Here is a 24,608-nt window from a genome sequence, read left to right as displayed (position 1 = left end):
TGAAATTGCAGGATTTAGTTATCTCTTGGAGAAACTTGTCAGTCGTGAAGTTCATTGTAAGAGCTGAACCAGTTATTTACTACCTATATTGTGCTAACGCTCAACTCCTAGGTGCTGTTGCTGTTTACAGCATGGACCATACAAGGAAACAAAAGGACTATCCAATGCCAAAAGACTAGAGACACAAATTGTCACTTCTGAGTTAAACAGTCTTTAAGGAAATAGGCAAATGATAGAAAATAGCCAAGCAAATCTGTAAACACAGACTAGAGGAATCACCAAGTGCTGTGTACATTATAAAGTCAATCGTCTTAGTCACTATGCCAGAAGATAGATTCAGAATCCTGCACTTAGGTAACCCATTTCTTCCTTTCTTCCTCTTCTCTCTTTTTATTCATGGCCATAATGTATGTGTTGGGGGGAGAATAATCAAGAGGATGGCTATATAAAAATACGCACCTTTTTCTGCTGTGCATCTTTGATTTGTTTGTCTCTTTCCAATTATACAGTACCATAAAGCATGAGCAGGGTTGTCAGCACGACAGAGTCAGTATTGCTGTGGAAGACTAAATTGTATTCTTTTCCACCTTCTGCTATGTTAAAAAAATTGCCTGGTAAGTTCTGATTCTAGGACATTTGCAATTTGCAGTAGCTGATGATGATGCATGAAGCAGAAAGAACATGTTGACTTTTAACTAGATTCAATTGTTACAGTAGGAATATTTTGAAATTATTATTTCCAAACTCTTAAGATTCATAGTGGAGTGCTCTAACTATAGTAATTATGAAATACTGAGATGTTATTTTAGGAGAGTTAATTTCTAACTAATCGCTGCATTGCAAATGTAGTTATTAGATGGTTCTAGAATATCTTTTTTTTTCCTTAGTTAATTAGTATTTCAAAATTAAATAAATTGTAACGTTATGGTAAAATGATTCAGCTAGGTTCTAGATGGCTGTAGCTGATAAAGCTGTGGTGCCTGAAGTTCTACTGACAGTCTGAGCTCTCAGGAGAAATATTAAAAAGCATCTCAGCACATGCTTTATGCCTAACCATCACTGAGTTCCATTAAAACATATTATGTACCAGTTTGAAGAAACACAGCTTATGAATTAGTACGAAATGACTTTCAAAGAGAAAAGAGCTACTCAGTGTGTGAAAATAAGTTTAGGCCCCTGTCCTTCCTTTTCTTTAAGTTTATGGACAACTCCCTCCCCCCCCCCGGAAATTCATTAATGTTTTTGCCTTTAAAATCCAGCATATTTTCACAAAAGTAATTTCCAAAAAAATTTGTGAAATGTATTGCTTAAACGCAAAGATATTGCACACAAAAATAAACCGGCCACATAATGTAGCTGCTCTGAATTATTCACGGATACATAGCAAGCATTGTTTGCAATAGAGCAACTAAGTAAGCAGGATAGAAAACGAGTTTTGGCATGATTCTAGGAATTAGCATTCTCCATTTCTATGGTAACATTGATAAAAGGTTGTTAATAATAATGAAATACATGCAGAATAAAAATAAGCAAGCTAAATAGAAAGACATCTATTGTAAGCTTAAGTGGTTTTCCCTTTTTAATGGGCTACACATGTACAAACTTGCACACATCTAAACTTCGGTACAGCACAGACTAATGCATGTATTATTAGCTTAGTTTGCCAGCAAGTAAAGACAGGTGTGTGATGAGTACATATTTGACCTAGGATAGCTATAGGAAGACTATTAAAATAGACAAACATATACAGAGATTGTGGTTGTTTTGCAGGCATTTTGTAGAATCATAGATTCATTACAAACTACTAATGAATTCAGGGTACATTAAAATTCTTGGCAGTTTTTCTCTGACAAGAATGACACAATGACAAAAATACACAGTAGAAACTTTCTTAGCTGGGAAAATTTGCCTAGCACATTTATATTCTTAAACAGAAAATAATTTGCTTTACCTCCAGCTACTAACATAATATATTATATAATTCTTATATGTACATATATACATATTTATATATTCTCATTAGTTTATAGACTTGTATCTAGGAAAAAAAAGGTTCTCCTTACCAGGGGTTCTCAAATCTCAGTTGTAGTGGAAGGAAAATCACAAATAAACATAATGCAAATCTTACTATCCCCTCCTCTTCCTTAGTGGAAAACGTGTGGAGGTTCCTGATGATACAGAGAAGAGAAGTCTGATCCCATCATCAAATAAATCAAAATCCATTACAGGGAAACAAGGAAGAGCAGGAGCGAAGAAGAATAATAAAACCTCATCTGCATGTTAATCTTTGCTTCAAATACAATCTGAATGTGCAGCAAAGCTCTACCAGCTTTACATAAGCAGAGCTTTCCATTCATTTTCACAGGGTTCTGTATTTCTAAGTTCCTGACAGAAGAAAAAAAACCACTGAAAGTTGTCAAATATTTCCAGCTTCTGGGTGGAACTGAATACCTGATCTGAAAGACTCTGCTTTAGCAAAGTTTCTGGGGCACACTCAAAAAATTCAAATAATTTAGAGCCACCGTGTGGGAGACGAAGCATCTAAGTGAACCAGCAGAAGTGAGCGCAGTCGGGGGAAAGTATTGTCTAAATCAACTGGAGATAAGACTAATAAAACACATACCACATGTATGCTAGAAGAGTTATAAAAAGCTTTCCTCCAAAGAAAATATACTTGGACAAAAGATACAGCGTGAAACACGACAAAAGCTGCTGAAAGCAGCTACAGTTGGTGCCGTTAGTGAGCGTGTGTCTCAGCCTACGTTCCTCGGGTGCCCACCTTCACCTCCCTGTGTTGTCTCGTGCTTTTGCTTCTCATCCTTTCAGGGCCAGACCCCTATCCCTTACCTTAGATGTCCTCAGGTCTATACAAGGGTTCACACTTGCTTCAGATTTCATCCCTCTGGGTAATTTAATTTGAAAACTCTTTGCATACAATCTTTTCTGTTTGATAGACTTAATCAGGACTAGAAACAGAAGGCTCCTTTGAGAGTCCCAGCCAGGAGAGTGGCTGGATGACCACTGTAGCTCCCTATGAAATGCCCCCTGCTTGCCCTGCACCCCAGGCATACCACAAAGCTGCTCAATTCAAGGTAGAAAGTGAAATGTTTCATAAGATAGTTGCATAAAAATAATGAAGGTATTTAATTCTGCTGGCTATTCCAGTCTATATCTATTAGAAGGAATCGGGTGACCAGCATCCAGCAGGTCACGCTCACTTGACCACACCAGGGTGGATGTGTGCCGGGCGTAACACCCATCTGGATGAGCTGGAGCAGACTGGTCCTGACCTGTGAAAAGAGGCTGCGAGCCCTTGGACCGGATTGGTTTTCTCCAACAGAAAACAGTATATAAGCACCAGTGATAGCATAGCTTAGAGAAGAGTGAAGACCCCTACCTTGCTCCTGGCTTTTCTCATCAAAGAAGTCTTGACCTTGGAGATGAAAAAACAAAGACTGAAGCCATTGGAGACAGAAGTACAGCATCATAGTCTCGGTGTTGTCACTTGACTAATCTGTTTGATTAGTGCTTGCTTTTTCAGCTGTTATCATTTAGATTATCATGAACTACTTGCCAAACAAGTGCCTGCTTGAAGTTTGGAGGTTTGCCTGGTTTCTCACTCTATCAGAATATCTCAGCCATTGTGGCTATCCCCCAGTTCCCTTATAACAACGGTTGTGACAGTATAACATCAGAGAAGGTTTGCCTCTTTTCCCGACCCCTATCATTGAAAAACAGTCGGAGTTAACACAAATGGTAAGAAAATGCTGGCAAGTCTGGAGTGCCTTGCGCTGGCCCTCCTAGCCCAAGCGCATCGCTGGATGTCAAAACTTTGTAAGGATAAAACTTGCAGCAATAACAACTAATTACACATATTTAGTAAAGGTATTTTAGTCTCCGCCACTTCCCACCATGCAGCACTGCCGTATGCCTCGTTTCTCACTTACAGTTTCCCCGTGAAAGGAAACCTTTCCACTTGTTTCCCTGGGGAGAACACCATCTCTTAAGGAAGATGTTAGGAAAGGCTGTGAGCAGGGGGAGCCATGGCAATTAATATCTGAACTGTTTGCAACCAGTATTCCTACAGAATTAAGATAATTTGGGGAAAGCAATACAAAACTGAAATAATCATCTTCAAGTTGCTCGGTGAAAACATTTCAAAAGACCATCCAAAATGCTCTTCTGTGAGGGATATGGAACATCACTTAGATGCCATGTATGTCACACTAGTTATTTTGGAAATTCAAGCTGGAATTTTCTCGTCATAGCTGTACACAAAAATAATTAAAAAATTATAATGCATAAGATATGGGTCTTCCTGGGATGAAGAAAAATAATTTGAAGGGTAATTTTCATAAAAATGAAATAAAGAACAGTTTAGAAGATGTACAATCCATGAAATATTAAAAAGTTTCATTTATGTACTTGCTATAGGACTAACTTCAAAAATAAAAAAAAGGTAGTTTAAAAGATTGGCTGGCCTCAGGTTGAGAGATGCAAAAAGATTTGGATTATTAGTTCTGACAAATCCTTCATCTTGTTGTTTCTGCAGCTTCATCCTTTTTCAAAGTGTTAATAATTTATTTCTTTACAGAATCTTTTAACTTGTTATTAGAATTCCTTACACGGAGAGGTTTGTATTGAGTTCATTTACACCCCAAACATGAAAAGACAAAATCCCCTCCCTTTTAATATTATACTATAAGTAATGCAAACTGTATTCACACTGCCAAGTCCTAACTGGTGTATTAATTTGTCAATAACCTTTGTCAATTCAGCTAATTAACAAAAAAACAGAGCCATGTCATAACCTCAGTGCTGTTTATGTAAAGTACCAAACAAAACCAGACTAACAGGATTGACACAAAAGGTAAAGCAGAATCTGTCGTTTATCACTTGTGTTTTTTTCCCCCAACACTTCTAAGTTTGCTCATTCATACAAGGCAGATGCTTTTGTCCTTGTATGCACATCTGTCTCTATATACACTGAACTGTAAAAAGTGTTTACATTTCTATAGGTAATAATCACTTTAATATTTTACTAGCACAATAATTTTTCTCCAGAGCAGCTGTATTTATTCCAATGATCTACCTGCTTAAGCACACCATTCTCAGGTGCTTCTTACTAGATATATTTCTTCTATCACTTCCCAGCTGCACTTGTCTCGACATCTGAATTCATCAACCCCATACATTAAAACAATTCTATTACATCAGTGCTTTTATTTATAAACACAGATTGAAATTGGTACAGAATTGTCTTTTCTCTTCCTGTAACCAGTGCCGCCAAGCCTAGATTAATGCCAGGACTCCAGCATAGAAACACAGCTACAGCTCCTTACATCCTAAGTCTTTTCTCTTTTTAATCAACTTTGCCTTTAGCCAAAAATTGCAGTAATGTAGAAATGAACCTATCACATGTAATTTCACTTCTCCAGTTCCTCTGTTGGAAAGCACAGCTCCGTGCTGTTCATCAGTGTGGGTATAACTGCTAAGAAGCCTTTAGCCAAAGTCCCCTTTTCAGTGTCTCTCTCCTTGCATGTTTTAATTTAAAAAGAGAATATTAAAAAAAAAAAAAAGAAAAGAAAATCACTTGGATGTAGAACTCTTCCTTATATTCAGAGGGAAAGCAAAGATTTCATTGCTTAGCTCTTGCAGCACACTCTGGTCATCCCAATAAACACAGGTCCCAGAACGGGACATTAAGTGTGCATTGATTCACTTTACCAGAACAATACTTTGCCATGATTGCTTTTCTCATATCATTTATCCCTTCAACTAAAAATCAAAGTTATTCACCAACTGAGATTTATTGAGCCTGACCACCGCTGGAGCCAGCACTAGCAATATTATAGAAAGCCCTTGTATGCCTAGAGGCCCCTGTGGTAAGCCACTGGGTAGATGAAAGCACAGAGAACTGGAATGACTTGCCAAAGAGTTTGAGAAAACGGCTAAAGTGATTTAGGAATAAAATCTGGGATCCAAGGAAAGGATCAGCTCACAGTCTCATCAGGCTGCTTGCGTGCTTTACACTGAGGAGCAAAATATTGCTCTTCCAGGTGTGTGTGCAACTTGATCTGACGGGGTTATTTGGAGCCCTGTATGGTACGTTTTTTGAGTAAGAGCAAACACAGTATCAAAATCACTGGTCGGCTGATCCTCACAGCAAACGCTGCTGTGGACCTCCCCACACACAGTACTCCTGGGGGCTGTGTGTCTGGAGGCCCGAGCACCGATGCTTTTCACAGAGATTGCCGTCGATCAGGAGTACAGCATAGGGGAAATAGGGAAAAACAGATGAAGAACACCGCAAACCTTTTAAGCTGTTTTTTCCTTTTAATTCTGGGCTGAGTGCATACCTGGCAGTAATTTGGAAAAATACTGAAGGCTGGTACCTTAGGGCAGCTGTTCTTTGCACTTCAGCACATACTTTCTGCACTTTGCCAACAGCCCTCTCGCACAGCTTAATCCTTATTTTGGCAAATCTTAACGCATGGGGATTTACAGAAAAGAGATGTAGGATTTCTTAGTTAGGGCTATATCGTATCTATAGATTTCTCCAGGAGTCCCTTTGAGTCACCTTTATGGGAACAGTACTACGCAAAGAAGCAATGGTAACAGCCAGGATTTGGCCCGATTTACTCACCCTTAAAGAAAACCAAGAAGTTACAGCACATACTGAATGACAAGAAAATAATCTTTGTTTACTGGACTAAAGCCTGGAGATCCTTACTTGATACAAAGAATGGAAGCAGTTTTGTGGCGAGCCAGCCAAGAAAAACAGCCGTTGCTCAGCATGGCATGCAGCTAAACTAATCTTTGTTTTCCACAGGAGATGCTTTTTCAATAATTTCTAAGAGCTAAAGGACTTCATTAAAAACCGTGCAAGCATTGATCCAGATGTTAAGCCTCTCTGTACAATGAGAAGCCCTCTTGGAAAGCAGTAAAGAATAATTGGTTCATTGTTATCTGGTCCTGAGAAAAGAGAATAATATTGCCTATTTATTTAATGTTACTATATGGAGGAATTTATTTCATTGTTTACATACTGTTTGAAATGCATTTAATTATAATGGTTTTGTGTAATTAAAGTGTAGGTAAACATTCAGTTTCAACCTAAATGCCTTATTGTAGCACTGAAATTCGTTACTGTTGCTAAGTCTGATCCAAAGAAAAGCATAACATTCTTATGAGGAGTGAAACAGGGCTCATTTTTAAATAACCAATGCTAAGCAGAAGTAATATTTCTCAGTTGTTCCTTGTAGACTTTTCTTTAGTTCTCATTTTTATATTACTTTTCCATCAGCTTTAACCTTGGAAAATGATAATATTGTAAAAATAATTCTTAGAAGAAGAAACACCTAAATTGAAAAGTAATCCCGTTCATGATGCCATAGAAACTTGTAGCATGTTAATTTCTCTTCACAGATTTCTGTATAGGCCTGGAAATGCCATTTTAAATATGGTCTTAATAACCTGTTGTCCTTTGCCAATTTACTTAGACTTAATAAACTATGATTAAGGAAGAAACAAATTCTAAATAAACCTGGCTCTGAAACCTGAGCACTGGGTATCTGTAAAAGGCAACTGTTCGGGGACAATTTCTTTTTCAGCATCTCAGCAAGGTAATCTCTTTCTGCTCCATTAGTGGAGATTACCATGATTTTTCAGGAGAATTATGCTTTGATCTCCGCTTTCCTTTAGGTTTGGGACATCTTCAATATTTCCTGCAAAGCCACACTGCTTCACTATGGTGCTTGCAAAGGAGCTGACCAAGCAGGGACCCGATGCCAGGTCTGTTAAAGGCAGTAGAATTATGACAAAATGATTTTTCTTGTCATTTTTTAAATGACAAGAAAAATCTACGCTACCATGTTGCACATCAGGCTTTGATGAATGTCTCTGTTCCCACTGTGCTGCCCAGATTCTTCCTATACTACCTTCCAGCTAACTTGCATCAACGGTTATATCCATAAAACACAGTCTTGCTCTCTCAACTCCTAAAATACTTCACACTTACATCCAGTTGTTAAACACTTGAGCCCAATGTTTAGCCTCTCGTCCTCTGCAATGTTGGAAATCAGCATTCAAAAATCAGCAACCTAGTGTTCTTCAGAGATGTTTTAAAATTTAATGATGTGACATATCCCAATGAGAAACATTTAGATCTCTGTCTATTCATGTGAAAGTCAAAAGCCGTCATCACTGTGTTCCCCACCAACAGCAAATTAAATTTGTAAGTAGCACTAAGTCCTTCTTTTCCTTCTCTGCAGATTTGGCATAGCAGTGTACAAAGAGGAGGAAAGCAGGTACCCTGTGACTGCCAGGTGACTGAGATTCAGATGATGTAAGACTTCACTAAGCATTTCTCTGTAGGTCTCTGCCATTACAAATGGTCTTTTTCCATTTCTGAGACTGCCAGAAAGACTTTACAGCAATTTAGTAGGGAAATGAAGTGAGGAGGAGGAGGCAAGGGGACTGCTGAAGCTGTGTCCTGAGAGTGTTTTTGTCATAGCAAGCACATAAGACTTTGACTGGTATTTGTGGTGCCTGACCTCAGAGATCATGCTTCACCAAAGGTGTGTTTTCATGGGAAAAGCCAACAGCCTGTGTTGGTCCATACATTCTTCAAGTAGGGGAAGTTTTGCCTCCACAACTGATACCAGGTATCTGTTTTCCTTTGGGATATGGCAAATAAAGTAGATTTTGTCCTATCATCTGGATAGCAAACTTCCACTACTAGTATAGTAGAATGCTTAATTCTGAAATATGCTCTTGTTCTTAATTCTTCTCAGCCTCAAGAGTTAACGGATTGTTTCTATCAAGGTGTCATGGTTTAACCCCAGCTGGCAGCTAAGCACCACACAGCTGCTCCCTCACTCCCCCCAGTGGGATGGGAGAGAGAATAAAAGCGAGAAATTTTGGAGAATGCACTCATTTTGGCAGGGGTAGAGTTAATTTTCTTCACAGTAGCTAGTATGGGGCTATGTTTTGGATTTGTGCTGAAAACAGTGTTGATAACACAGGGATGTTTTCATTATTGCTGAGCAGTGCTTACACAGAGTCAAGGCCTTTGCTGCTTCTCACCCCACCCCACCAGCGAGGAGGCTGGGGGTGCACAAGAAGCTGGGAGGGGACACAGCCGGGACAGCTGACCCCAGCTGACCAAAGGGATATTCCATACCATATGATGTCATGCTCAGCATATAAAGCTGGGGGAAGGGGAAGGAGGCGGGGGGGACGTTTGGAGTGATGGCGTTTGTCTTCCTAAGTCACCATTATGCCTGATGGAGCCCTGCTTTCCTGGAGATGGCTGCACACCTGCCTGCCGATGGGAAGTGGTGAATGAATTCCTTGGTTTCCTTTGCTTTTGTGCACAGCTTTTTCTTTACCTATTGAACTGTCTTTATCTCAGCCCATGAGTTTTCTCACTTTTACTCTTCTGATTCTCTCCCCCATCCCACTGCGGGGGAGTGAGCGAGCGGCTGTGTGGTGCTGAGTTGCCGGCTGGGGTTAAACCACACCACAAGGAAAATAGTTTTTTAAAAATCCTAATTTACTGTGATCTTCAGTTGTTATAAAAAGCTGAACTGAAATCAAAGTATTTTGACATGAAGAAGAACAAATCATGAATTGTAATTGTCTTAGCTATGCAACCTACAAAAAAATTGGGGTAGTACTTACAGTAGAAGTTAAGAATTAACTGTTTTAATTTCGTTATGACACAAGCAGACAAAAAACCCCAGGTGAAACATCCAGAATGCAGCCATGGCAAATTGCTGCACTAAGTGCTGTTGACAAGTAAAGAAGGGTAAGAGAGAGGATTACAAGGAAAGAAGTAGGCAGCAATTCAATTATCCTGAATCTTGATAGCATGACAGTCTTCAGTAAGAAGAAATGAACTCAAGTTTTATGGTTCAGAGCCACTGCTGCTTTCTTCTGAGCCCCTCCCAGCTTCCATGAGAACAGGAGGGAGAAATCTGAGGTTTGTCTCACATACCTTGATCCTAAGTACTGACTCCTTCAGTCCGAAAATGACAAAGTCAAAGCAAAATTTGATTGAAGCAGTGAGGACCGAAAACAGAAATGCTGCAGAAGTAAAAAGCAGTATATTTCAGAAATCAAGAAATCAAGTAATGATTTCAAATTCCTCTTAGGAAAAAAAAAATAACAAACCAGAAACAAAGGCAAAGGAATATCAGGACAGTTCTTGATTAGTTTGCATTTCTAACTAAAAATGAAAAACATATGAAGCAATTGTAAATACCTGAAGTGTTTTATGTACAAGCTATAGTAAATGAAAAAAATTGTCCCGCAAAAACAGTTGATGTTAAGAAAAGTGTTTGGGCTCACGTTAGTACTTTCTACACAGAGATCCAATACAGTGGAGGAAATGTTAGATGATGTTTTAGTTTATAAAAATAACTGAATTTATCTGGCAACAAAACCCCTCTAGCTAAAGCTCTCATAACATTAGAAATAGGTGTCCAAAGTTTCGGTTATATGTTTAAACTTTTTTCTAAGTCAATTTCCCAAAGATTGAGGTTTGCTCAGAACTGGTAAACAAATCACATTTTTTGAAACTGTTTTGCAACAGAAGAGAATGTGAATACAACTGAATTAAAGTATATCCTGCATCAACCATCTAGTTACTAAATATGTCTTCCTTTTTTTTTAATTTAAGGAGATACTTCTTGTCTGTTTTCAGACATGTAAGACTCGTGCTTATATTATGCATTTTTTCCTCAGTCAAGCCAATTACAGAAAATCCTGTAAATGTTTTCCTTTCTCAAAAAAGGGACGGGAAAAGTCTCTTTAAAAATAATCTCTTCCTTAGATATATAAATTTAATCTTTTTCACTCCTCTGCATCTTTTCAAATCCTGGAATTCAAGCTTAACAAATTCTATTTTGATACAATACAGTCTTATTTTTAGGTAACATGGGACAGAGAGCACACATTAAATGCTGATTGATTAGAATAACCTGTGCTTTCAGTAAGCTTGAAAGTCCATGATTGTAAAAACCTGCAGATAGGGATGTCATCTCAAAAGAAGAGCACCAAACCCCTCTAGGAGGGCTGAAGATATTCGAGCACTCCTAGAGGTGACATTTGAATGCCTGGATTATCCAGGCCACAAAAACTGAACTAAGAACCCCTTGTTCTATCGTGTACTCATCTTTTCACCACAAAGGAAAAACGGTTACATCTGCAAAAATAATTCTAAACATACACTTATAAAAATTATTTTACTTTACAAATATTATACTTTTTTCCATAATAGAAAATAAACCTTCTATAACCAGTAATTGCACCTAAATAATCCCTCCTCCACCTTCTCTAGTCCATACCTATTAAGCAGGAGATAAAAGTTTGCAGTGCTACTTTGCCCCTTAGAGCTTGAACTGAAGATGTTAGGCACTGGAGCAACGTCCTCGCTGTTAGATCACTTGTGAACTCCAAAAATAGCATTTGTCAATGCTGAAACCTACGCTGCACTTAGTTTTAAAGGACTCTTAGAAAGACTTCATTCAGAAGACTGGAGAGCCTAATGTTGGGTCCTGCATTCACAAGCAAACCACTTGGATTGCAGGCAATCATTTCATGGTATTTTCACCTAGCTTTTATTGCCTCAGTTTGCCTTTATTACTATTTTTATCACCAAATTATTGGTGAATCAACATCAGTTCAAAATAAAGAAGGAAGGAAAAATAAACGAATCAACCAGCCCATCCAGCTTGAAATAGGTTGATTAAACCAGGACATTTCCACACTGAGAAGGAAAATCAACCTGTTAACCTGATCCTTTCTTAAGACAGTGATGGTTTGGGAAATTTCTCATCATATTTGTAAGGTTCCAATCTTCAATATACTTATGTCAGTAAGATTATTGTTATTGAATAATTATGGGCAGGCACTGAAACTACCCATAGAAAATACTGAAACCTTCAGTCCAATAGACTGTTAAATTCAATTTGAGCACATAAAACTTCAGCAAGTTATTGAACTGTTTCAAGCTAGGTAGATACATTTTCAGAACAGAAACCTTATTTACTGTCACTTTGAAGATGATCACAGAAACATCCAGCATCTTGCAGAACAGGTATAACATGTAATTAAAATAAAAATTTGGAGCATGTATGTGTATTTTTTAGGTAATCAGCGTGTCCTAATATTGCTAACAATCCCGAAATAAACTTGCTTTTTGTAGGGAGCATTTAAAAATTCAAGTATTTCAAACTGACAAGAAATGCCTATTTTTTGGAAGTTCAGAAGGCCTTGTATGAGTGTTTTTCAAGGATCTGAAATGTGACACTCGTTAAATTGCATACTCTTCTTGTTCTGAAAGAATAAACCTAAGCTAGCTGATGTATATTATCTGCAAAAGTTCTATGAATAATTGTTTCTAAAAAAGATAGGGCAAAATTTTTTTAAATAATTTGAGAGTTATTTCTACAGCATAACAATGTTGATGGGTAGAGATTTGAATAGGAAAAAATGCAAAACTTTGAAGGGTAACAACTTGAAGCCCTGTTATTTCAGACATTGAAACAAGACCAAATAGAGCTGTAAAATTATGTGTATGTTCCTCTCCTGAAGGAGGAAAGGTTAGATTACTCAATATCCTTCTCCATCTTTCTCTGCTTCTGGAACCAGACATTTCCTCCTGCAACAAATTATCTTAGCTTACCTGCCCCAAAGGACATTTGCCACCAAAAAAATAAAACTGCTTCTGAGATGGTTATGGCAATGACTGACCACACAATCCCAGATTGAACTTCAGTTTGCTTTACCTCGATATTCTTTTGTTTTCCAGTCCTTTCAATATGTGATGTACCAAAATGTGTGACTGTCTCAAAAAAGTAATTATACTTTATTCCAAAACTTGTCTTATTTGACGATGATCATTGTAACATTATACGTTTTTCTTCTGTAACTGCTTTTCCTATACATATTCCTCAGAAACCAATATGTTTGTGAAAGGCTTATCTCCCAATAAAAATAGAGACATTTTAGACCCAACAAAAGTAAATAATTCAATCTCTAATATTTATAACGTCACCCATTGTGAAACATCACACACATTTCAATAAAGAAAGGATGTACATTTTAATGATACCCACTGTATATGTTCTTTAGCAAATCCTGTGTAACCAGTTCCCCACACTGGCATCCTTTTTGATTTATTCATCCAAAGATTGAGCCAGCTCAAAAGAAGGAGGGACTTTATCCCAGAAAATTTCCAATTGAGTGCAACTTTTCAACCAAATTACTCAAGCTTAAAAGTTTTCTAATAACAAGACTTTCCTTTTTAGGAAAATATTAATTTTCTTAAAAAATTTTTATATAGTAAAGTATCAACCACCTCTTGTGAGCACTGTTGAATTAATTATATGCAATGTGATATATGGTGACAAAGTGTATATTATCCTTTCTTGGAAAGATCACTAAACTCAAACCGATATTTTCAGTGGCAACAGCTTAATCAAGATCATCTCAGGCAAATAAGTTCATGAACTTCAGGAAAACAAAAACACAGAGTGATTGCATTAGACAGCAAAGAGAATAAGGAATATTTTATCAAAACTCAAGCTTTTTCTTGGAATATTTTCTAGTTCATTAGTGCACAGTTTTGAGCCAAAGACCAAAATAAGCAGTACCTTAAAGACAAAAAATACACTCATTAACCCTAGGTCAGGTTCTCTGAATTTCAGAGAGAATAACTCACCAGGAGAATAATGTTCAAACACCCACAATTTTCACATTTTCATTTCTCTTGCTGTCGCAGAGACCCTTCTTTTTATGGTCAAAAGAGTGTCTGCAACCCACCAGCACACAAAGTTTAGCAGAGCTCTGGAAGAGACTCAAGGCAGTGTGAGGCCATGATTTCTTGGACACTGAACAGTGATGTCTCTGGCAGCCACTCACCATGAGTGGATCCTTCTTTTAAATAGATGTATCCTTAAGTAGTGGGATCCTTCCCTTAAATAGATTTGTCCACCAACCACATTAAAGGTCCCTGATCCCTTGCTGGAAAGTTGCCTTTTCAGAAATTTGGGAGTCCTTTCAGTGTGCAGGTCTGGACACATTCACTTCTTGTGGCACATGCTTTTGTCTGAAGGTGTGTTTGAAAACATAAGAGATAGCATGGCCAGGGTCCAATATCTAGATACCATCTGTGATTAGACTTTCATCTTCACCACCTCTTTATTAAAAAAGCAGAAGGATAATATGCTTAAAAGTAATGAAAGAGAAGATTAAGGGGCTGAACAAATATAAAGAAAACAAAATTGCTTTTGTAATTTGTAAAGCGTGCCAGACTGTCGCACTAACAGGCAGTTTAGAAATGCTTATTAATACAGGCAGAGAGAGACAGGAGGGAAAAAAGGATAGATCTAGAAAGGCTATGGATATAATTATGAGTGTCCTCAGAGTCTGACATATTAGCAAATTTTGAAACTCATTCCTAATGAAAATCCTTTTAATGAAACACATTCATGAAATCTGCACATTGGTATTATTGCAGGGATCTAGACAGAAATTTACTTAGAAGAATTACTTCCATGCCAGTCAGTTTCTCCAGTTTAATTTGGAGCAGCCTGAATTTACTAAAAAGTACAAAATTGATTGATTTCTGAAGATCACATCTTGTAGTAAATGGCATTGTTCTGTCTGGGGACGGAATTTGCCATCGTTTCTCTCGTGCTTGGTGGAGTTGGATCAATGCAGCTTCAAAAGCAAGAGCCTTGACTCTGGACTTTTTCCTGCAGAACTCTCTGGAGACAGGGCTCTGTGCCCAATGCAAGGGGCTGATGGGCAAGGCTCTCTCTGGCTGGTAAAACAAAGCTCAGTCTGCAAGCAGGGGCATGCTATTCCTTCACAGCCACGAACAATATGAGCAGATTTAAGCTTTCCATAATTAATCTGGCCTTTTAGATTTCTAGCCTTTTAGATTACTTTCTAAAGTGTTTTTAGGTAAAAGTAAAGTACACACAAAAAAGGCTAAAAAGATGTGTTAAGTTTTGGTTTGGGGAAAAGATCCCGGTCTTTGTGGTTAGATCGTCGTCACTATTAAACTTGAACGCTAAGCCACTTCTGATTGATACAAAATAAATGGTAGCTGCTGCTAACTGTCAAAATCTAAAGGAAACCCATTAACCCTTCTCCCATTTCTCTTCTAACAGGAAGAAACAGTATCAGGAAGCCCTTCATAGATCAGCAATGCCACAGCAGATTCAGGGAACCGCATCACTCAAAAACCAAGTCATGCAAATACCATGAAATGAAGTTGACAGCCTTCAAAAGTGGCTGAGTGATGAACAACCCTCAAGCTATCAAATACCTCATTGATGACAACACTCAGATATAGGCTATTTATGGCCTACCGCAAGTCTCCAGTAAGACAATATAAGCTATCATCGTGTTCCTGTGTTACATTAACTGCATTGTCAGAGGTACACTCCTGAGAAGTGCAAGAGGAAGAATGCTTTTTTTACCTTTAAAATGCAAACCAAACCCAGAAACCAAACTGTGCAACTCTTTTCACCTATAGATCTGCTACAGAATTCACACAGGTACCGTTAGCTAAAGCAGTAAAAATCTCTCTAAAAAAATCCATCTCTCTATTGAAACTATTTTTTTGCAGATGACAGATCCTGAAAGCAGTTAAAAAGCATTTACTAGAACATATTCATTTACAAACAGTATTTCCTAGCTTTCAGAAATATTCTTGATTATGGTTCTGCCCTCTGTAGTAGGAGGCAGATATGTTGGGGTAGGGTTATAAATATTATGTTTCACTTATTCAACACAATTCACTCCTATTTCAGGCTGCACACATACACACATGTTCATTTGTAGCCTGCAAGCAGTCATCCTGAGACACCCCTCTGCCTTAGCTAATCAGCTGTGGTTGATGTTTGAGTCACTTGCCAGTGCCCTACCATCACTTCTGTTTTTTCGGTTATTACAGTAGGCTTTCCATTTCCTATGAAGAAGAAAAAATTCATCTGATACATACTTTCAAAGAGAAAAGCACATTTGTTACCATAAGAAATACAAATACCTCCTCTACTTCAGACATATAAACTGGATTTCTATTAAAACATTTTCTTCACCTGACATTGGGAACTGCGGCCAGAAGGAATATTGATTGCCCTGTACAAACACTCCAGTGTTGGTTTTAACAACACTGTCAGCCTACTTCACCTATCATGCTAATACATTTAGCAAAACCCAATCTGTAGTCTGTCATTTACACAACCACTGCACATTCACTATTTTAAATTCCCATTCCATCACATTTATACGGTTACCTACGTAGTCCCCCTTACAGCACACGGATTGCCGTATCCATTTGAATTTCTGAAGCAGGGAGAAAAAGCCTGAGGCAAGGATTTTAATGGAGCCACACACACACCTTTAGCTCCTTTCCCTTTTATTGGAAACCCAGCTTCATCCCTCCACCTACAGCAAGCCTTTAGATGTAGGTTTTGCCAAGCATCAGAGCTCTGTAATGGAGTGTCACTCCACCATTCCTGCTTTAAAATGGAAGAGCTCATCGACTGCACCGAAACAAATTGCGTTCAAACCCGCTCTTTTGGCAGGGCCGCGGTGTGCCGGGTGATGGCCCGTGGAGCCAGCCCTCCTCTCCTGCGACCTGCTGCTCCTCACAACCCGGCGACTTTTTCTTCCTGTGCCATGACAAAAATAGCGACCGTTTCAGAGAATTATTTCCTCTGCACAGTTGTTTTAGGAAGCGTTTGTGTGATCAACTTTTAAAGCGGGGAATTTTTTATAAAACAATCATTGTGAGGACTGAGGGTTCAGTAATTACTCTGTGCAATTAGTCCCCAAAGGAGCACGAGAGTGCTTTCCCAGGTGATCCCAGCTACAGAAACATGACAAGTGCCTGAAAGAAAATAGTTCTCTCTAAAAGAGGTTGACTACAGCAAACGATCACTTTGAGGGGGGGCGGAGAAGGACTAAAAGGCAGACCAAGGGAATCTGAAATTTTCCTATCTTCGAGTCCTCTGTCTCCCCTAGGAGAAGCAGACCCCTGCCATAAGGCACAGCAACAGCACTTGCTTCACAGCAGTTGAATAAGAGCACAGAAACTGGTGTGAAGTTAGACATTATCAAAGCAGAACAGAATGGTTTCATGCCCCTGAATCCTGCTGCCATCTCCTTTTCAGTGGGCCACCACCAGCTCACAGATTATTTTTAATGTTTTTCCATGTGAAAGCTGCATTCCAAACATCTCAAAGAAAGGATTCATCTTGGAAAAGACTGTCCAAAATGATGTGGGTTTTTTTAAATTAAATACTGAGCTAGAGCAGGAGAGCGCATTTTATGACAAAACCAGCATCAGACAAAACACTTTTTCCCTAACAGATGAAGATGACAAATGGTAAGTCTTCCTTGCCCCAACACTGAAAAAATATGACAAGTGGAATTTATGAGTGTCACAAGGGCCACTAACTCCAAGCCTTCTAGGATGGTCGCTCTGTTCAGGGTAACGCCTGCCAGGCAAATGCATGGCATCTGCCCTCCTGAGATCAGACCCAGAAGAGCACTTTTAATCCCTCATTCCTTCTCAAATAATTTTGGGTCTCCTGTTTGCTCCAATTTAAATCAGCAGCGGAGGTGAAGCATCTCCCCTGTGGTACCTTGCCCTACCCAGACTGCATCTGCCCTGTCAGATACCCAAGTTAAGGGTTCAGTGAGAAAAATGCTCTGTCAACAGGCAAAGGAGAGGTAGTGCTTTCCGCTGCTGGGATGGTGAAATAGCACCCAAACAGATGAATCACAGCAAAATGTGGGTGGCTGTTTGGGAAAACACATTTTGTCTTAAGTGTAGATACCTGCACTTAGATGAGTCACACCCCGTTGTTTTCAAATAGGTAATTTGAACTAGTTACTCACACACAGAATAGACAACATCGGCTCGAGGTCTAGACAAAAACTCTGAACCCCAGGTGGGACTTGCTATTAACTACATGCATTTTTTGATCACTACCTCAGGGAGCTCATCCCCCAACAACAGCCAAAGAAGATGAGGTGAGAGGGCTGCAAGAAGCAGGTTCCCACAGCAGGAGCCTCTCTGCACCACAACGGAGGGAGACGAGAGAGGTTCAGGGGTTCTTTAAACAATATTGGCCACCAGAAGGGGACAAATGTGTTTCCCAGGGGAATACCTCATTTGAATAGCTCAAAAACATCTAACTGAACTCGAGAGCAAATAATACTAGAGTTAATTAGGATTGTATTAAAACTTAAATCTTGACAGCTTGGTCTGTTGCTTCAACTTTCAAGATTTCTATGTTTGGATTTACTTACAGAAGCCTGCAGGTGATAGGTCTGTAATTTATCACAGTTCACAAGCTAGGTAGAAACTCAAACAGAAACATGTCCTTGCAGGAATGTTGTTTCATCTGAAGTGCAACTAATAGGAAGGTCATATTCTACCCTTTTTCCTCCCCTCTCTCCCTTAAACACCTTATTTGCTACAGCCACAGAGATTTAGAAAGAAAAATCAGGGCATCATATAATGATTCATAGCCAAGCACAGCAGAAACATTAATCATTCACATCTTTAACTCAAAAAGCATATAAACTTCCAAGGATGATCAGTCAATGAGACGCATTTATATTGTAGCTGGAAATCAAATTTAGAAATGGAACATCCTGAATTTCTGACCAGAGAACAAAGTATATGAAATGCCACAGAGCCATTTTCAAGGAGTCCAAATGCATGGCTTCTACTCATGTGAAGAGGTATCCTTTCGTATAAGCAATCCTATTATTTGCAATTCAAGTCGTGATTCAAGGAAATATCAGGAAAGATGAGCCAGAGGAGCAGAACAGAGCCAAACACGCTGGGTCTGCCTGTCTCTCTTAACAAGAGGACTAAAGGAAGGATGCTGATGCTTGGTAGCAGAGTTGAAAACTGGAAGAGATCTAGTGTGATTTATCCTTTGAGTAGTCCTTGATGATCTTTCTAATGATTCTCACATACATTTCTAGTGGGCTGTATTGGGTCTAGCTGAGATGGAGTTAATTTTCCCCACAGCAGCCCTCATAGTGCTGTGCTCTGTATCGGTAGCTAGAACAGTGTTGATAACACACCAGTGTTTTGGCTACTGCTGAGCAGTGCTCCCACAGCATCAAGGCTGTCTCTCCAACATTGCCCCCCCCCACCAGTAGGCTGGGGGTGGGCAAGATCTTGGGAGGGGACATAGCCAGGACAGCTGACCCAAACTGACCAAAGGGATATTCCATACCATATGACGTCTGCTCAGTATAAAAGCTAGGGGGAGGAGGAAGTGGTGGGCATTCGTTCGTTTACGTTTGTCTTCCGGAGCAACCACTACGCGTACTGAAGCCCTGCTTCCCAGGAAGTGGCCAAACATCGCCTGCTGATGGGAAGTAGAGAATAAAATCTTTTGTTTTCCTTTGCTTTCGCGCGCGACCTTTGCTTCTGCTTTATTAAACTGCCCTTATCTCGACCTACGAGCCTTTCGTTTTATTTTCTCCCCCTGTCCAGTTGAGGAGGGGGAGTGATAGAGCGGCTTTGGTGGGCACCTGGCATCTGGCCAGGGTCAACCCACTACATGGGCCTTCTGGAGTTGGAAATGATGAAAGTCAAGGCACTGAATGTAAGCTCTGTCCACTGACACATGGCAAAAAAAAAAAAAAGAGGCATTGAAGACACCCCTAGAAAAAAAATCCAGCAGACCGCTGGCCAGCAGCGACAAAAATCACATGCAAGTAATGAGCAGAGGATGAGGCACACTATGATTTTTATGTGTAGTAGCATTTTATAAAAGAGCCCATAGTCTGGAAACTAAAGAAAACTCCCTTCAGTGCTTAGAGTCAGGGTTTCATTGTCTGCAATGGCGATGCAGTGATAAAGGCAGGTGCCCACGCTGCCAGGACTTTCACTGGAAATCCCATGTGTCCTTTCTGCCATTCTGTATCTCCCTTTGTATTTGTTATAAGAAAATGAAATGCCTTCATATTCTCTTTTACAAAAGGAGATATATTTTTTAATCTCACAAAAGAAAAACATTTTCCCATAACGCAAGCTGAATTTCTGTGTAAACTAGAAACTATCAAAATTGTTAAACTCTTACAGATTTCCCAATTATACAAAATTCAGTAGTAAATATTAGGGGAGAAGGAAACAGAAAAGGTGATAGCAAGACCCTCACAAAAAAATTGGTTTTTGTTAAAAAGAAAAGTTTAGATTCCTTTTATATAGGTAGTTTTCTGATAAAACAATTTATAATTACATGCCATTTGCATTATTTAACTTGAAACAATCTGAAAAAAACATATTGAAGAAGCAAACTATTATCTTTTCCTTTCTTCACTTTTAGATTTACTGTATCAGTAAGTTAACATACCATGAGTCATACTTGAACTCTCAGGCTATTCTCTGTATTTAGTTGTCACAACAGCAGCAGTATCTTCTGGGAACAAGGCAGTAAGAAAAGAATTTTAGCGATAAAAGAAGATTTATTATACTGTTGATGTGACTGTTTTGGATTATATACTAGAAACTGAACTAGGACCAATGAAATTAAGAGCAAGTTTGAGAAGTACTAGCAGAGAAGCTGGCAACAAGCTCAGTTTTGTGGCTCAGAAGCCTTGGGAGCTTATTTCATTTTGGAAAGTGTTTGTTGGTACTCCCGAAGCAAACGTTTCCTGGAAGCCTTGATGCTCTGGACACTGCGGGCAGGGTGAGGTTTGCTTTTTTTTTTTTTGGAGAACTCCCTACTAGCTAGAAATCTTGCTTTTTAACTGCTCTTCTGCATAGTAACAAACATGCAAGGCATCATCCCAATAAAACAGCATCTTACATTCTGCCAGAGAGGGAACCATTGCTTGGCATTCAGAGCATGGGCACCTCCCACCTGCAGATGCATTACCCACATCAGCATTATCTATGGAAAGTCAGCTTGCTTCTGTTACAGGGGAGAAACGCTTACAGGATAATAAAAGCCACTAATACAAGATAAGAACCGTTAGCGGGAAGTCATTTGTTAAGCCTGATAACTGCCTTGGCAGTCCTGTCCTGCCAACGTGGTCACTGGGGAGAGGTACTGCTTTACATAGGATGAGTGTTATCTGCTGACAGATATATCTTTCTGCCCGTTTCTTGCAAGTTATCACCTGCTGTTTTCCAAGTACAAGTTTTAGCTGTACACTCACTGATGCTTCTTGTCACCACAGTCCACAAACAGACTGCAGCAGACACTACATATGAGAAATTAAGTCTGACTTTCATGCAGCCTCCATCTGCCTCAGCTACCACCAGTCCTGACCTGCCTACCATCACAGCCATCCCCGCAGGGCACACACTCCTAAAGGGCTACGCCTGCACACAAACCCAAGCACCATGCCCCGTGGGCACACGCTGCATTGCATTGGGGCAGCACCAGGGTCTGTCTGGAGCAGTCCCATCAGCTCCCTGCACAGAGGAGCTGCAATAGGAAAACTCCTTGCTGTATCAGCCGGACGTAGCTCCACGCCTGCTCCAGACGGGATCAGCAGAGGCGCAAATTCCCCCATCCATCACGATCCCAGCGGTGCTCTGGCAAAGGAGAAGGTTGCTACAATTTATGATTTTTCCTTCTGAGTTGTAGTTCATTTGTCTGTGCATAGTAACCTGTGATCTATGCTCCTTTCTCATTTATAAGAAATAAGAATATGGTAAGACAGAAAAATGTACCGTCTTCTACAGTGTCACTCTGTACTCGTTAATAATACATGACCAAATGTAAGAATTATTTAAAGGAAAATAAGAAATTTATCATTACCTTTATCATAAAGCTTGCTAGAAATAAAGCCAGGATGGTACCTATGATTGCCAGGAACCTCTAGGTACCAGAGGAGTTTAAGACAAACATGCCATTTCCAGGGCTGGAAAATGGCTGAAACAAAAAAAGCAGGCTCTGACAGCACATTATGACCAACAAAATTTTTGTTAAAAATGGGTTTAGTGGTACAAGGTACAACTGTGGGCCAGGCTAAGGATATATGGAAGAGGAGTTATGGATCCTTTTAGCTCAGAAAAACAGACCAAACTGTGGATTAGTTTGCAGTACAGGGCATTTTAAACATCTCTGATGGTTGTAGGAATTCAGGTTTCCAAGATTTAGCTTGCTAGCACTTAAACCCAAGGACCTGTGTAAGTGCCATTGGTAGTCATTAATTCCAACTAAAATTATCCCTGCTCAGACATTGGTGTAGCAAGACAGAATGGCAAGAATGCCAGAGAGAGTTCCATTTATTAAATAACTAAATCAAAACATAAAGTAAGCGACACAAAAATTACTTTACCATTAGTGTTTCACATGCCTGAAAGGCGCACAGTTGAATGTAATTCTCTGCATTTATATGGAAATCAAGATAGCCTACCAACTGAATGTATTATTGCATTCTGCTTTAATATACTGACCCTTGGCTTTCTGCTGCTATGAGCTTCGTCCCAGACGAGCCTGTGGTAATGGAAGTCTGCTCTTGAGGCAGCGAACTCTTTTTAAACATCTCCACTCGGGTCACGACTGGTAACCAATTTGAAAAAAGCTCCAGAAACTTGCGAAACAATGGTTTTCCATCAGAGAGGAGAAGGCAGCTTCGGTACCTGTGCAGGAGGGGAGGAATGGAAAAGGACTTTGGGAATACATGGGGCAGGAAAGAGCCTGGCAAGGGGAGCTGGGGGCACAGCAGCATTCGTCTTGCTCATCAAGCAGGTCTACAGGCAAGCAGCAGCTGTGGCTCAGCTGACCAGCAGTCTCTTCTGCACAACCATCTCTCTGCTGTGATTTAAAACAAGAGTCCTTTTCGTGGCTACCAAGAGAAATCTCTCTCCAATTGCTCAAAGCTGAGATGAGCAACTTCAAAAGAAAATAAGCATTTGTGTTTCCTCTCTAGCAAAAACATACCCTAGAGCCTCAGTTTTATTATAGACTCCCACATTTGTGCTCCAGCTCCTAATAATGCCCATGGGGAATGGGCATTAAACAATGAAAGAGCAAAATGGACAAAAAAACCTGAGCAGTATGCTCATTAACAGTGTAATCAAGAGCTTCCTGCTGTCAGCAGGTATCTTTTGAGTGATTTTGCTGGATTCTTGCTTGGATTTCATCAGTCTTTGACACCCTAGCAAGTACACGTGCAAGGAGGGCTGAGTACAAGAAGAGAGGTACATGCTGGCAAGCATGACAGAGCCAAGGAGGACAGGGACCCCATGCCCAACCCCTTCCCCAGCTTGGCTGGCGCAGACAGCAGCAGCATAAGCCAAGAGGAGGGCACGAGAAGCTGTCGAACCCAAATTGCCTGAACAAGATTGAGCTCTGATAGCTCTCTTCTCCTTTAAGCCGCACCTGTGAGCATCACAGGTAGATAATGCAAAGTCTCAGAGGCCAGGCCTGGTTGGTTGAAAGTTTTAAGTATCCTAGTCTTATCTTTTCGTAATTCCCTATTCTTTAAGCTTCTTATTGTGATACTGAACACCTCTATGAGTTCATAGCACACACCTTTGTCCTTCCTAATCCAACCACGAAACAAAACCCAGTCCCATCTGATGGGGTTGTCCTCTTTGAGACATAACTGCACACACACAGGGAACAATTCCTGTGCTCAAATACACCTGGGGGGTCTCCAGCACAGAGAAACTATGCTAGCATATGAGGATGTGCTTAACTTTTCATATGCAGAAATCCTATCAACTGTAGAGTTAAGTAGTTTTTTGAATATCATAGCTGGATATAGATGATGAAGCCCTTACTGCACAGTTACAAATAAAGGATCTTTAACATAACCTTTGACTTTTTCCAAAACCAGTTTACAAAGGAAACAATGCTGTGTGGCCCACCAGCAGGGATTTTCTCAGCTTTAGTAAAAGACATTGAATATCTCCCCATATCTACATTGGCTGTTCCCCCCATCCCTATTTACATGCCTTTAGAAGATCCCTACACAAGTCAGAAGCGAGTCCCAGCAGGACACTGCTAATGCACTGAATTTTGCTTTTATTTCTGACTGTTCAAGTTGGATATGCAGGAGGCAGCTGGACAAAAATACCTCAAGATGTACAAGGCATTTGGGAATGAACTGACATGTTGATTAGTAAATCCTGCGGTCTGTGCTAACTATTTTAATTATTTTTTTTTTTAAAACCATCTACAGTATTAATGAACTAAGTAGCAATTTCTTCCATTGTTAACTTTCTTCTTGCAGCTACACAACACTGAATAAACATCCCATCGCAAAGTCACAGTTTATGGCTTGTCAATACACAGCACAACAGTTACAGCAGCTTTCAGAAATCCTGCTGCATCCCAGAAGGGCTTGAGACTTTCAGCAGCAACTGCATCACCCCAGGCTGTACGCTTGTTAGCTCTACCCACTGACAAACTGGGGGAGTGAGAGGCCAGAAGATCTCCATGAAAAAAAAACCCTCAGTCTGTTAATCCCTAGCATAGTGCCATCCCTCTCCCATCTCAGGCTGAGCAACCTGAAGGAGCAAGGCTGCAGCTTACCAAGCTACAGCTACAAAATTGTAAAGACCCTTTTCCAGAGCCTGCTACCCATTATTC

The 24,608-nt window shown here is 39.8% G+C and overlaps 1 long non-coding RNA gene across 1 annotated transcript; it reads right to left on the bottom strand.

Annotated features, from left to right (window-relative positions):
• Positions 1 to 3,396: 3,396 nt before the first annotated feature.
• LOC127017869 (uncharacterized) lies at positions 3,397 to 22,642 on the bottom strand. Its single transcript, XR_007766654.1, has 3 exons — positions 22,466 to 22,642; positions 10,001 to 10,089; positions 3,397 to 3,433 (listed from the first exon to the last, which is right to left on the bottom strand). It is a non-coding gene; the product is annotated as an uncharacterized LOC127017869 (long non-coding RNA).
• Positions 22,643 to 24,608: the final 1,966 nt, after the last annotated feature.

This window comes from Gymnogyps californianus, chromosome 6 (genome assembly GCF_018139145.2).
Source record: "Gymnogyps californianus isolate 813 chromosome 6, ASM1813914v2, whole genome shotgun sequence".
In the NCBI taxonomy this organism is placed as follows: Eukaryota; Metazoa; Chordata; class Aves; order Accipitriformes; family Cathartidae; genus Gymnogyps; species Gymnogyps californianus.
This window is presented reverse-complemented; position numbering and strand designations above follow the sequence as displayed.